The sequence below is a fragment of the Poecilia formosa genome, unplaced genomic scaffold, assembly GCF_000485575.1.
Source record: "Poecilia formosa unplaced genomic scaffold, Poecilia_formosa-5.1.2 Scaffold189, whole genome shotgun sequence".
NCBI classification, from domain to species: domain Eukaryota; kingdom Metazoa; phylum Chordata; class Actinopteri; order Cyprinodontiformes; family Poeciliidae; genus Poecilia; species Poecilia formosa.
In genome coordinates, this window is record NW_006800128.1 from 246,552 (window position 1) to 261,763 (window position 15,212).

The 15,212-nt window shown below is 36.1% G+C and overlaps 1 long non-coding RNA gene across 1 annotated transcript in view; it reads left to right on the plus strand.

Moving 5' to 3' along the window:
* LOC107837917 (uncharacterized) overlaps positions 1 to 1,419 on the plus strand; it is a 2,347-nt gene extending 928 nt beyond the window's left edge. The window contains exon 2 of the long non-coding RNA XR_001663966.1: positions 1,172 to 1,419. This is a non-coding gene — a long non-coding RNA (uncharacterized LOC107837917). The remainder of the gene's footprint in view (positions 1 to 1,171) is intronic.
* Positions 1,420 to 15,212: the final 13,793 nt, after the last annotated feature.

The window sequence follows — 15,212 nt, forward strand, 5'->3', positions numbered from 1 at the left end:
GGTCGAGTCCGAGACGAGACCGAGACCATCAAAAAATGGTCTTAAAACCGGTCTCGAGACCAAGACCAACTTCGAGTACCACAACACTGTAAATTAGTATAAATACCTGGAAGTCTACCATCACGTGAAGCAATAAGCAACGTCCTTGCTTGAAGCAGTATAAGTATTTATAATAATAATAATTATATACGTTATTTAAAAGGTGTTTTGAGGGCATATACTGTCACCTCACAAAAATAAAAATACATTTAAAAAAACAAAAACAAAACAAATCTAAATTAAGATCGTGCAAATACCTGTTTGAACAGTAGCGTCCAGCCGGGATTTAAAGACAGCGTGTCAGAGAGTCCTTTGCGAAGGGAATGTGGATGTTTATTCTAAATAGCAGAATCATGTGCATGAGTTGTACATTTACAGAATTAATAAGGCGCATTCACAAAACGAGCATGGCTCGACTGAAGGATGACTGCAGCTGGACCGGTACCGGTACCGCACGGCTCCTTCTTTATGTTTTGCTCAGAAATCCAGGATGATCAGTCTGGCTTAATCTAAACACTCATAAACCATCTTCAATATTTCCCAGCAGATCAATATGATCTCTGATCAATCGCTCCCTCTGAATCCTTCCATTAGCGATGTTCTCCATCACAGCCAAAACAATTCATAATTACGCAGCTCACCTTTACGCAGCTATTTATATACGTGTGATTGGATACACACCTTGATCACCTTAAAAATAATCAAACCTGTTCGTTATTTTTAATCAGCAGGTTTGGGTTAATCTGCTGATCCAACCCTGTTTTCTTCTTTTTGTGAGAATGAAATTACCCTGCAGATGCATTTCATGCGCTTTTATTTTTATTTTCTTTATTTTGTGTGTGTGTTAGCTTATTGTCTGAGGATAAATGCGGTTCAGTTTCATCGTTTATGTTCAAACAATTAAAATATTAAAATAATGAAAAACAATGGGTTTGGTGCTTCTTGGTCTAAATAACATTGAATGTAGTCAGACTTCAGTGTATTTAGGTGAGTTTTGAGGCTTTATAGTTTGATATTGTCCAAAGAAAAAGTTTGCGTGGTTGCCACACATTTTTATATATGTCGACTTGTGCGAAAAATATGGCGCCGCACATTTTTTGTGCGCACGCATTCTTTATGCATGAGGCCCCAGGGTTTTTATGGAAAAATATTCAGATTTTATCGTGTGGTTTTAAAGGCTCCTCATTGAAGACAGTAAGAAATAAAGGCCTATTTTCTTTTTTTACTGTCAGCTGCTCTGCAATAGCCCCTCGGCTCTCCTTTCACCAAGCTGTTGGCTAGTGCTAACAAGAGGCTCAGCCCCTCCTGGCTATTTCAATTTCTTATTATTAATGTAAGAGTTAAAGGGCTAAATATAATTTAGATATTTGCTACCTTTAACAAAAAATAGCTAAGTCTATAAAAGCAATGTAGCCAGTTTTGCTAGTTTTGATTTAAAGCATAACAATGCAGTTTATAATGATTCAGCCTATGAAATAAACTGCGGTCTAATTTTTGTCGATGTGTTTCCTCCTAGCAGTGAGCAGTGAAATCAAATAAAATGTGTTACATGTCTTTTGCTTTAAGTATTTACATACTGGATGGTTTGTTTTTTTGCTACAGAGTCACAGCAACAACTAACTCCTCACCTCAGCAGCTCTGATGGAACCTGTGTCGTTCAGCACTGCTGTTGCTCCTCTTACACTTTGGACTGAACCATTACATTCTTAATTTTTTCTTAGATGGAAAGCGGATTTATTTCGTTCTTTGTTTCTTTTGCCTTTTTATATTGATAATGTTTAAATACAAGGGTTTCCTTCATGACTTTTGGGGGAGACAAGTCGAGAATTTTCCAAGATTGGGGGGGTCTGGACACCCACTGCCCTTCGAATCCCTCGGGATTTACGCCCATGTGTGTTCCTGTCCTGCATAGATCAAACCAACCGATGAAGCACTTTGACACATGGTATGTCTCAATTAGCCATTTGCTTCTAACATGGTAAGTTTTCCCACACGCACATGATGATAAGACTTATTTTCACTATAGATAAGGTAACTGATGAAAATTTCCTTGAAACTCCCTTCCAAAAATATGAATTAGCCCTATAAGTAGAAATTCCACAGTTTGAAAAAGTGAAAAAAAGAGTGTGATATTGTTCCTTTAACCAATGTCAGTTGGGGCCTCAACTGTGCCCCAACTGAGCAGGGCCACGGTTGGGCACTACTCCATGCTCCAAAACCATTGTCAGTCTCTCTCCAGCATCTCATTTAAAGGACTTTGAACTGTAGGAAAGGTACAACGGACAGCATCAGTTTGGAAACATTAGTTTCTATAAATCTAATATGGAGTTTTATTTTAAAACTGGTTGACCCAGTTTTAAAATAAAGTTTAATATAGCAGTATTTCTGATCTAAAACAACTACAATGTGCTAATTGCAAACATCTAAAAGAGTGTAAAAGCAGCTATGAAACTTTCAAACTAATTTACTTAAATATACATAGTGCTACATGCTATATCTAAAAATTGTATAATTCTCTTAGTCTCCTGTCCCGACATGTTTCCCAGTCTACATGTGTTGCACTTTTTCAAGCAGCGACAGTGAACAGTTTGAGTCATTTAATGGGGTTCTGAGATCTACAGACTGATGCAGTATGACTTTCTTATCACCCAAGGCTACACATTGTGAAGACAAGCCTCAACTCAGAAAGGAAAGCTGTGACTTCTAAGATTGCCCAGCTATTCATCACAACTAATGGACTGGATCACTTTCAAATTAGTGTTGTACGTCCTGCACAAAGCTTGAGTCTTGTCCTCAGACAAGGCAAAACTAAATCTATGATTACCAAAACATATCCTATGCTTCTAAATAGGTCCATGTGCTACAGAGTCTAAATATGTCATCTGATGTGGAGAAGTGTAATTACAGAACAAAAACAGCCTCAAGGAGAGGTTCAGTGACAGTAGAAAACCATACATCTGGTAGATTTCTGAACTAACACGTATGGACAACTGGATCNTATTCTAAATAGCAGAATCATGTGCATGAGTTGTACATTTACAGAATTAATAAGGCGCATTCACAAAACGAGCATGGCTCGACTGAAGGATGACTGCAGCTGGACCGGTACCGGTACCGCACAGCTCCTTCTTTATGTTTTGCTCAGAAATCCAGGATGATCAGTCTGACTTAATCTAAACACTCATAAACCATCTTCAATATTTCCCAGCAGATCAATATGATCTCTGATCAATCGCTCCCTCTAAATCCTTCCATTAGCGATGTTCTCTATCACAGCCAAAACAATTCATAATTACGCGGCTCACCTTTACGCACCTATTTTTATACGTGTGATTGCATACACACCTTGATCACCTTAAAAATAATCAAACCTGTTGGTTATTTTTAATCAGCAGGTTTGGGTTAATCTGCTGATCCAACCCTGTTTTCTTCTTTTTGAGAGAATGAAATTACCCTGCAGATGCATTTCATGCGCTTTTATTTTTATTTTCTTTATTTTGTGTGTGTGTTAGCTTATTGTCTGAGGATAAATGCGGTTTCATCGTTTATGTTCAAACAATTAAAATATTAAAATCATGAAAAACAATGGGTTTGGTACTCCTTGGTCTAAATAACATTGAATGTAGTCAGACTTCAGTGTATTTAGGTGAGTTTTGAGGCTTTGTAGTTTGATATTGTCCAAAGAAAAAGTTTGCGTGGTTGCCACACATTTTCACGCCAGCGAAAAAGTGTGCGCAAACTTTGACTCAAAGTTAATTTTTATATATGTCGACTTGTGCGAAAAATATGGCGCCGCACATTTTTTGTGCGCACGCATTCTTTATGCATGAGGCCCCAGGGTTTTTATGGAAAAATATTCAGATTTTATCGTGTGGTTTTAAAGGCTCCTCATTGAAGACAGTAAGAAATAAAGGCCTATTTTCTTTTTTTACTGTCAGCTGCTCTGCAATAGCCCCTCGGCTCTCCTTTCACCAAGCTGTTGGCTAGTGCTAACAAGAGGCTCAGCCCCTCCTGCCTATTTCAATTTCTTATTATTAATGTAAGAGTTAAAGGGTTAAATATAATTTAGATATTTGCTACCTTTAACAAAAAATAGCTAAGTCTATAAAAGCAATGTAGCCAGTTTTGCTAGTTTTGATTTAAAGCATAACAATGCAGTTTATAATGATTCAGCCTATGAAATAAACTGCGGTCTAATTTTTGTCGATGTGTTTCCTCCTAGCAGTGAGCAGTGAAATCAAATAAAATGTGTTACATGTCTTTTGCTTTAAGTATTTACATACTGGATGGTTTGTTTTTTTGCTACAGAGTCACAGCAACAACTAACTCCTCACCTCAGCAGCTCTGATGGAACCTGTGTCGTTCAGCACTGCTGTTGCTCCTCTTACACTTTGGACTGAACCATTACATTCTTAATTTTTTCTTAGATGGAAAGCGGATTTATTTCGTTCTTTGTTTCTTTTGCCTTTTTATATTGATAATGTTTAAATACAAGGGTTTCCTTCATGACTTTTGGGGGAGACAAGTCGAGAATTTTCCAAGATTGGGGGGGTCTGGACACCCACTGCCCTTCGAATCCCTCGGGATTTACGCCCATGTGTGTTCCTGTCCTGCATAGATCAAACCAACCGATGAAGCACTTTGACACATGGTATGTCTCAATTAGCCATTTGCTTCTAACATGGTAAGTTTTCCCACACGCACATGATGATAAGACTTATTTTCACTATAGATAAGGTAACTGATGAAAATTTCCTTGAAACTCCCTTCCAAAAATATGAATTAGCCCTATAAGTAGAAATTCCACAGTTTGAAAAAGTGAAAAAAAGAGTGTGATATTGTTCCTTTAACCAATGTCAGTTGGGGCCTCAACTGTGCCCCAACTGAGCAGGGCCACGGTTGGGCACTACTCCATGCTCCAAAACCATTGTCAGTCTCTCTCCAGCATCTCATTTAAAGGACTTTGAACTGTAGGAAAGGTACAACGGACAGCATCAGTTTGGAAACATTAGTTTCTATAAATCTAATATGGAGTTTTATTTTAAAACTGGTTGACCCAGTTTTAAAATAAAGTTTAATATAGCAGTATTTCTGATNCTGGTAGATTTCTGAACTAACACGTATGGACAACTGGATCTGAAGGCCTTGAACTCCTTTGTGTTCATGGTCACTTATTTTCTGTCTCCAACCAAAGTTTAACATTATGCTATAATATACAAGGTTACCCAAATACAAATTATTTAACAAATCATGAAGTTAGGCTGGGAAAAAAATAACCAATACAAAAAGTAAAAGACAGTATTTTTTTCAGCTGCATTTTTGCATTTTGTGTCCCTTGACAGAGACACAAGCAAAATACCGTTCATAATACGTTTAGTTTATGATGTTCCAACGTCATAAACTGATATATGGTCAACATAAACATTTTACAAGATGTGCATCATCAGGTAGTATCGGTATCAGAACAAAAAAAAAATCAGATTCAACTGATGCTGAAGAAATCTGGGAGAATGTTCTGTTTTTTGTTCTTTTACTTCTGCATAATAGATTTCCATCTAAGTGGTCTTTAGTCAATATTTGCTGTCACTTTAGCTAATGAGGCCTAACAGTTAATGTGCTTCTATTCTGTTTCTATTCCATTAAGATTTGTTCTTATGAAGTATGGAATATAGTTTAATTAATGCAGATGTATTTCCTTTCAAATCTTTGTTTGTTTTTTATTTTGAACCCTGGTAAATTAAGATTGATAGACTACAAGAAGTCATTTAAGAGAAAAACTGACTCTCATATTTCAATTTAAAATGTTTTTCCTCATTTAAGTGTTCAAAAAAAAGGTAAACCCAGGAGTGACATGAAGAAATTAGATTAACAAAGTCACCATAAACTATACCTCTCTGACTGCATGAGAAACAACTTGTCTGACTTTTGTTTCACTTTTGCTACAAATGGATTCAGGTGGGATAAATCATTATACTCAACATAAAAGAGAGAAGCCAGAATAGTCTACCTTTTTTTCAGCACAGGGGTTTAGAACTGGGTACAGGGATAAGCAAAGTTAAATAATAAAATTTTTGTGGATCAAGATACACTTTTCCTGGGTTCATCCTATGTCTCTAAACTGTGTGGGCAAGACAGGAAGTTGGACCAGAGTTAAAAAAATGTATTCTTTTAACTTTTGTCTGAAACAAAGAGAGTCCCATGTGCTTCTTTATAGAAGTCCAACTGAGGGCTAGGCAAAAAGTCAAAGAATGTAAAGCACACAAACATCAGTCCACCGCTCAAGAGTACCATTTGTCTGGTATCAAAATTACTTTGGACTCTTTTCAGTTCATCTGAATTAACCAAGCTTTGAATATCAATGGTATGCATTGGGATTTTCTTTAAAATCTCAATTGCCAATCCCAGTGGACTGAACAAATCAAGTATTTGTTCAGTCATGTGATAGTGATATTGATGCAGAATTATGGGGTGTTTTAACTGAAACAGAGAAGCAGTAAGGCAGTTTGGTTGATTTCACATTGTGTCAAAAGTATTGAGAAATGTATATCACCGTATGCTGGCATAATTAGTATTGGCACGATTAATATTGACTATCAATATTGGTCCAAATTTTCATACTGGCTCATCAATAATCACTCTTCTGAAGCTTAGAAAATTGAGTTGCAACAATAAAAGTTCACTTTCTAAGCTAACCTGAAAAACAATTACACCAAAATTTGAAACTATATTCAATGTAATATTTAAAATAAAAAAGCAGCTGTCTTTTATGTACATGCCTCCTGTTTTTTGTTTTCTGTATCTGTGCTGTATAAGTTTTGTCCTGTTATTGTTCTTTTTTTCTGTATACATTTTCAAACTATCTAATAAGCATAATATGAAAAAGCAGCAGTCTCTCAAAGCCAGATATTTTAAAAAAGAACATGTACACCCCAGTCTTTAGTTTAATTTTTATCCTCCTCAGTCAGTTTAGCATATACAATTTGTATGGATTTTGTTTTTGTGTCCATGTGAGCAATAGGAAATTACCAGAACGGAAATATCTTAGCTCTGTGCACAGTGCACAGAAATGATTTGCCACAATAGTGCATGCTTAATGTTGCTCTGAATTTGTCTGACGGTGCATAAAGGGACTGTTTACATTGTGCTTGCAAAATATGTTTACTTAAGTATATATGATAATCTGCCATATTACAAATGTACATACAGATTTACATATTTGATAAACTGTATTATTTTGGTTAATGTTACCTGTACCAACTAATCATAGTGACTGCCTGGAAGGGTATTATGTAACAGTCGAAAAAAGTTCTGTGGAAAAAACCAACTATGCAGCACTGAAGGGTGTCAAATAAGGATAAAAGCACAGCAACAGATTGACAACCTGTCAATCTGTTGACAGATTGGGATTGGCAATGAGTTGGCAATGAGTTAAAACATGAGTTTATTTGTTGGTATGCTTCTATCTTGACTTACATTAAATACTTTGAGTGAATATTTAAAGTTTAAATGTATTAGTAGTTAGCTGGATTTAATACAGTCCAACTAATTCAGTCACACATCAAAGTTGAAAGTGAAATTGAGACTCGACATTCAGTTGTTGCAAGTAGCAATAAAATGTTTAATTAAAAAATTTATTTTAATTGGTTGTTTACTTAAATATTCTCATACATGTGTTTTCGATACTTACCAAAAAAGCATCAAGAATTGGCTAGGTTCTGCAGAACCTCAGCATGGTGAAGAGACTTTAGAACTCAAGGACTGGGAATGCCTTTGGTTTTAATGTTCTGTGTTTTATGAGCAAAAGACTGTTGAATGACAAATGACTGGATTTATCACAACCTTTCAGTTTGACCTTTAACTTAGGCTGTAAGGTTAAGTTATGCTTATATGAGTAGCCTAGAGATACTTTTCCACTGACAAGTCACGCTCTAACTGCACTTAGAGCTGACTGAGCTGTTGGATTCAAGTGTGTTGGACCAGAGAGACATCTAAAAGTTGCAGGACACCAGCCCTCGAGGACCAGGATTACCCACCCCTGCTCTAGGTTCTGGTTCTAATGGATTCAACCCAGATATTTCATTGTGTTTTACAAATTTTCAATGCTGGCCAAACATAATGATAAATACCCTGATCTGTTTGGAGGATTAGTAACCAAGAGAAAAGGCAAATATGGACCACAGAATTCAGTAATGATTGTTATTGTGTTGATGGACTGCAATAGGCAGTGTGTCTATTATGGTTCAGTAAAAGGAAAGAGAGGAGAAGATGGGAGAGATGATCAGAGTAAGAAAAATGTAAGCAGTTGTTAAAATTACAGTATGTAACTTTAATTTACATAATTTAACTTATACAATATCCCTGATTTCCTCTAAGTCAAAGCTAAAAACCCACCTGTTTAGAGTTTCCTTTGATTAATAACTGCAACATTGATTAATATATGTTATGTGCCTTTGCTTGATAATTTTGATGATGACATTTGACAAATGTGATGTTTATTGCTTGTTTCATAATTGGTTTCTGTAATGTTTTTTTTTATGTGAAGCACTTTGAACTGCCTTCTTGCTGAAATAAGCTATACAAATAAACTTCACTTTCTTGACTTCAGCTTCACCTGCTCACGGAATACAGATAACATCTATCTTACAGTAGATAAGAAAAAGTTAAAAAGGACCATGCATGTGTTGATGCATATTTTTTCTTAAAATAAAAAACAAAAAAACAAAAAACAAGGCAGGTGAAAATTAGTTTGTATACCCAACAGAGTAGCTGTCTTCTGTAAGGTATTCGTTCAAACATTTTCAGTTTTTTCTCAGTTGACCTTCCTCTTGAGATACCTCCTCACATCAGGCTTCTTCTGTGGGAACCAGATTTATTTTAATTTCTTTAGCTGCTAGACTTTCCGAATCCATACAAATTACCTGTTTTGATTATTTGGGAGCTACGGCATCATTAGTCATGCCTGTAAAGAATAGAAGAGGGGTTTTGAACTTTTATTTACCATCGCTTTTCAGCTTCCTAATTATACTTTCTTCATTAATGCCTTTGGACCGGAACATCAACAACCCAAATACACTGAGAAATGAAATGCGTGGGAGACATATTTTGGATTTGATCATGGATCTGTCTTGATCTAATGATTATCCTTTACAGGCTGATGGACTGCCAATGTAAACCTCAGGGTTTGGTGTAATGCAACACAGAAACCCCAGAACAAGAAGAAATATCAAATTTAAAAACTGGTGTTTGGATCTTTTAGCTATTCAGCAGGATATCCTGCTGTGTGCTGCACTGGAAAAAAAATACTTGCCAACAGTTATAAAACTGCCGTGGTTAGGTTTCTAGATTGGTGCGACTCCCATAAACTGCAGATTAACATTAAACAGGTCACATTCTTAAAATATTTAGGTGTGTACATAGATGGTGATGTTAGATGGTGCACACATGTGGCAGGTGTGTGCAAAGGTCTTTGTTTACTTAGATGGCTCTGACTGTTTGATGTTTCCAAAATGACTGGCAAATCTGCTGGGTTCCCTTTACAGAAAGCCTTTTAACCAGTCTAAAAAATAAAAAGAAGATGACTGCATTGTTTAAGAAGGATCATATTAGAATGTATGCATTTGAATCATCAATGAGTTCATATAACTCAGTTGAACTGACATTTTTGTAACATGCTTTGAGACACCATGTGTTGTGAATTTGTGCTATATAAATAAACTGAATTAAATTAAGTTGAATTTGGTGTCATGGTAGATAGGTTGCATTAATAAAATATGATCACCTGTTTGCACGACCTTTAACTTTTTGTATTATTTGATTGGGTACTTAAGTGTTCAGCTTGTGTCTGCACAATTGCTTGTATCCATTTAAGGGAGAGTTCATTGAAGACACTGCCACTTGTACTTGATCTTTTTCAGTAGTGGGAAGTAACGAAATACAAGTACAAAGTACAAGTACTTCGTTACTTTTGCACTTAAGTACAATTTTTGTGTATCTGTACTTTACTTAAGTAGATTTAATAATGGATACTTTCTACTTTTACTCCACTACATTTTACAGGAAGTATCTGTACTTTCTACTTCACTACATTTCTACAAAACTGTCGCTTTACTAGTTACATCCAAGTCGCATTGCTCTTTTTTTTCGTTAAAATGTGAAGTTCAGGGTCTTAAGGTGGCGCCGTAAAATCCAAGCAATAACGTGACTTAGTGTCTGTTGTCATCCATCGCCTCCACCTTTACTCGCACGCGGAGCTCCAGACATGCGCAGTGGTTTCCTCTGAGCGGGAGAAGATGTCTGTCTAATCGTCAGTAATATAATAGCGCTGCATAAACCATAAGATATGGCGACATGTAAAATCAGTAGCGCTTCGCTTTCACAGACGGTGGGACTTCGTCCATCTTTTAGCGTCACTTGGAAGGAAAGCTTAAAGAAAGGTAAGCTCTGTGGACGTGATGCTAGCAAAGCTAGCATCAGAGACACATGTTGCATCTGCGATGAAAAAAAAGTTGTCACTCATGCACTGAATTATTGTGTGGAGGTGTTGACGGAGGTGTCTCACATATGGGACAACGCTGTGACCAAAGTGCAATATAGTGATATATCTTTACTGATTAAATTTATTTCAGATCTAAGTATTTAATATCTAGGTGCTTGATGTGAATGTGGATCTTTCAGATCAATTTGAGAAGCAATTTTGAAGGTAAAACTTAATTTTTTTGTGCCATGTAAAGGGGGGGGGGGGGCTGGTCTTTACTTGGTCTTGGGTAGGTGGTCTTGACTACAACTCTGCTACGTGGCTCCTCGGTTGCATGTCCTCCCCAACCCACCTTCTTTCCATCCCCTTTCTGTTGGATTCCTTTCAAAATAAATGCCAATAGTGGCAAAAAAAAAAGTGAAGTTCATGCTATGTTAGGACAGGAGACAAGATGTTTCCATCCCTGAAATTATGATGCATAGAATCACATATCTAAGTCTAAACTATGTTACAGAGTAAACACAAAAAAAACATGCTTTATCTGTGGCATTGTTCATTAAAATGGCACATTTCTAATGTATTAAAATTAAATACGATCTGTTCACTTAATGATATTGTATTAGGGATTAGGTAATGCATTCAGCAAGTACTTTTACTTTCAATACTTAAGAATTTTTAAATGCCAGTACTTTTTTACTTTTACTTAAGTGCAAATGTTAATGCGGTAGTTTTACTTTTACTTAAGTACATTTTTTGAGTACTTTCTCCACCACTGATATTTTTTTTTTATAGAATTTTCTTTCCATCTATTATTAGTTTGTCAGTGGAAATATACATGAAATATGTCATTCTGCAGGTGTAAAAGTCTGGATAATTTATCATAGTTTTAATTTTTTCCATCTCAACAACATGGCAGTTTTAAATGTGGTGTGAAGACATTTCAAAGTCATTGTTTGCTTTATCCTTTAAAAATGGAATGGTAAGTTTTTAAAAGTAGTAGTCCATAGGTTGTGAAAAAAAATTGGAATTTCACCAAGATGAATGTTTCCTGTCCAAACCCACAACAAGCAAAGCCTGCGTGGGAGAGGCAGCATATCTGAATATTTCTATGGGGGCCGTATTAATCCGGAGATTGCTCTCATGAAACTCTGCAAATACAAAACATCGCATTGACTAGGCTCTGAGGCCGACTCCAATCAAATCCGCTGTTTTTGCTTTTGGTTCCTGATCCTTAATGAAAGAGAAGGACGACTTAGTGTCACAGAAAGTAAGAAGTGATTAATACACTGAGGTGTGCTACTTTGTTCCTCGTTTGAACATTACTGTGAGCAAGCTTAACCCTACTCTGCCTTAACATGCTGTGTTAGCCGTGCCTAGCTGTGCTTGTCTGGACAGGGAGAAGGCAAACACTTTGAAAAGAAGAATGTTTCAGTGCGGGATAAAACACTCTGGCACAAAATAAACAGCTTTTACACCTAGCCTGAGGGCCCAGGCACTGTTTGATTGACTCAACATGAAAACCTCCATGAATGTGTGATTTGGTTCTTTCTTTTTCACTTTGATGGAAATGAGATGCTATTGGTGGCACACCCAAAACTAAGAGTTTCACTGTAGGCTTTCAACTGGGAGAGTAGAAAAAAAAGGTTTTTAATGTGTTGGGTTTTTATTTGCCTTGACATCAATTTAAGGAGAATGAAAATTATTTGATATCTTATGATCCTCAACTAAATTCCTCAAATGTTAAATCCTTAAGCAACAAAAGGTCCTGTTGTTTGGTTACTAAGCATGCATTTGATTTGCTGCCTCTCATGGTTAATTTTTTTTAAAGTGCAGTACTTTAATTAATATGATGAAAAAGGAACATACCATTATTATGACTGAATAAAGATACTGATGTCTTCTTTTCTTATAACTTGTTTATCATTTTACCATGTATATAAGTTGACTCCACTGAAATGTAGCTATTTTGTAGTCATAATCACCACTCCAAAAGTTTGTACCTTAGTCTTTCCACATGTTGGTTCAGTTAGCCAGGTCTCAATCTTGGGGGGTCAAATGTTTTACTTCAGGGAGACCCAGAAGAGATTTTAACAGTGCATTATTTTCAGACAGTTATTTATTCAACTTTATAGTCTGTCAGACATAGTGCCTAAGTTGTAAATACCAAACAGTCTATTTTTGAATTGGCTATTTGGATTGAAATTGTTCAAAGGAACTCAATTGTCTGTCAACAAACACTGTGTGCACAAATTATTAGGCAAGTTTGGTTCAAAGCCTTCTCTGCATCTAGATGTAACCCTGGTTAACAAAGCCCTCACTAAATATAAGCCTTTTCATAAAAATAGCTATAAAATGGATAAATAGGCAAATAAATAAATAAATAAGAGAATAAACAGGTCTTAAAATAGTTAAAAATATATTTTTTTACAAACATTAAGAGTGCTGTATTTCATGTTATGATGTTTTATTTGGTTTCAAAACCAAATAACAGGGTTTTATTTTGTCAGCAGTTAAAACAGTTAAGTGTGAGTAAAATCTCTTATTCTGAAGGGTCACAAAATGGCCAGATAAGATATACAACAATACCAGTTTAAACTTTGATCAATATGCAAAAAAACCGTGCTCTGCAACATTAAAACATGGATCGAGCTGCAACTATATCAATCATAACTTTTCTTCTCTTCAGCGTGTCTGACAGTTTCTGGTGGTGCAGCTCTGTGCTGCCTTCAGGAGAATGGGACATATCGTCCATAAAATTTCACCCACATGGCATTTACTGTGCAAACCAGAGCTTTAAGAACAAAAGTTCCAGATTCTTTTAATGCCATACAAATGGGACAGAAACATGGATATTTTTATATAGACCTCTCTACTGATTTAGATATTAATATCTTTACTGTACACACATTACAAAGAACAAATCTGGTTCTTAATCAAATCCTAATGAGTTAAATAGAAAGTGTCATGGAGTCACTGAACAGCCTCATGACATTAAAACTGACATGAAAAAAATGAAGAAATAAATATATAAAATAAAATCTAATTATAAACATAAGTGCTAAGTTCTTTACTTTTATGGTCTGTAGAATATATTTCTTCTTAGTACTAGAAGTGGTCTCAACAAACCCGTGACACTTCAACAATATTATCTTACCTTTTATCTTACAATAGTGTCTTTGTCCTTGCCATACAGAGTGATGGATTCAATCGGATTACTGATTACTCCTTGAAAAAGGAGACTATTTGATATGGAAAGTTACCAAGTTACATTAAAAGTAACATTTTTAGTTCCTTTCAGAAAACAACAACGCTCCACCGCCTGTGAAAATTACATTGAGTTTTGCCAATATTTAATTGAAACTTATTTTATAAAGGTAACATCAACAATGTATCTCCACTTATAAGGTTGAACTGAAGGGGAGATTGTTTAATGGTTACAACTGTACAAAAAAAAAAAAAAAAACTTTAGTAATTTTTGCATGTCTTTGTGTGGTCCACTGTTGTCTGGAAAACTCTTAAGTAGGATTTTAGAACAACTCCCTCACCCCCTACCCCGCCCCAGCCTCCAGGTTCTGTGTTACGGCTCTGCTTTTGCTGTCAGAGCGCAGCGCACAGCGCTCCTCCTGCGACTCCACAACTCAGATGGCACAGATTTGTGACACTTATCTTATTATTAATGATTGTCATGGCATTTACTTGCGTAACTTTACGCAGGTTCATTTGTGGCTGTTTTCATGTTGCGCTGTTCATATTAGTCTCGATGTTTGCAGTTTTTTGGAGCGCAACACGAAGCTCGACGTAGTTCACAGCAAATTTAATAACTTGTTATTAAAGGCACAGCAGGACGGATCATCAGGAAAGTTATGGATCTGCAAGGCTCGACTGAAACCAATTGGATGTCAGATAAATTCTAGAATTTGTCTCTGCTTATTTCAAAACACAAATAAGTAACTTCACATTCAAAAACAGCCCAAAAAACAGCAACCAGCGACTTATTAAATTTGCAAGCGACTTTAGAGTAAGATAAGGTAAGGTAATTTTATTTATATAGCACATTTTCAGCAACAAGGCAATTCAAAGTGCTTTACATAAGTTAAAGAAAGAAACAAGCCCAAAGCTGCTTATAATAATCAGACATAGCGTCAGAAACTCAAGCAATAAAATGCGCACCTCCTTCTCCTCCCTCCGTTGTTTACGTTTCTGTCGCTGTTGATACTGTTGCACAGACACGGCTATCACTCCCCAAGAGGTAGAGGAAATAAAATTAAATTACAAAAGAAAATAGTAACGCACAGTAATACCAAGTGATATTGATAAGTAACTTTAATCTGATCACTGGATTTGAAATAGCAACGCTTTAGATTACTTGTTACTGAAAAAAGTGGTCCGACGTCAGTGACCTCACATTTCTGGCCATAAGCCCCCTGTCTTAATTATTGATCGAAAAGTCTTGCCATATAAGTTTATTCCTCTGTATTTTAGTTTATTCTTGCATTTTGTTCTGTGCATTTTCATTTAGTTTCTTTTGATTAGTATTATCTTATGTCCTCTTTAGTTTCTCTCCTGTTTTAGTTTGCTTTCAGTTTGTATTGACGCTCTTCACTCGCTGCCTAGTCATCATGTGTTTCACCTGATCTGCCCTCATCACTGTTCAGCTTGCCTCTGTTCTTTATCCACCACCACAATGTCCGGTTGGTTC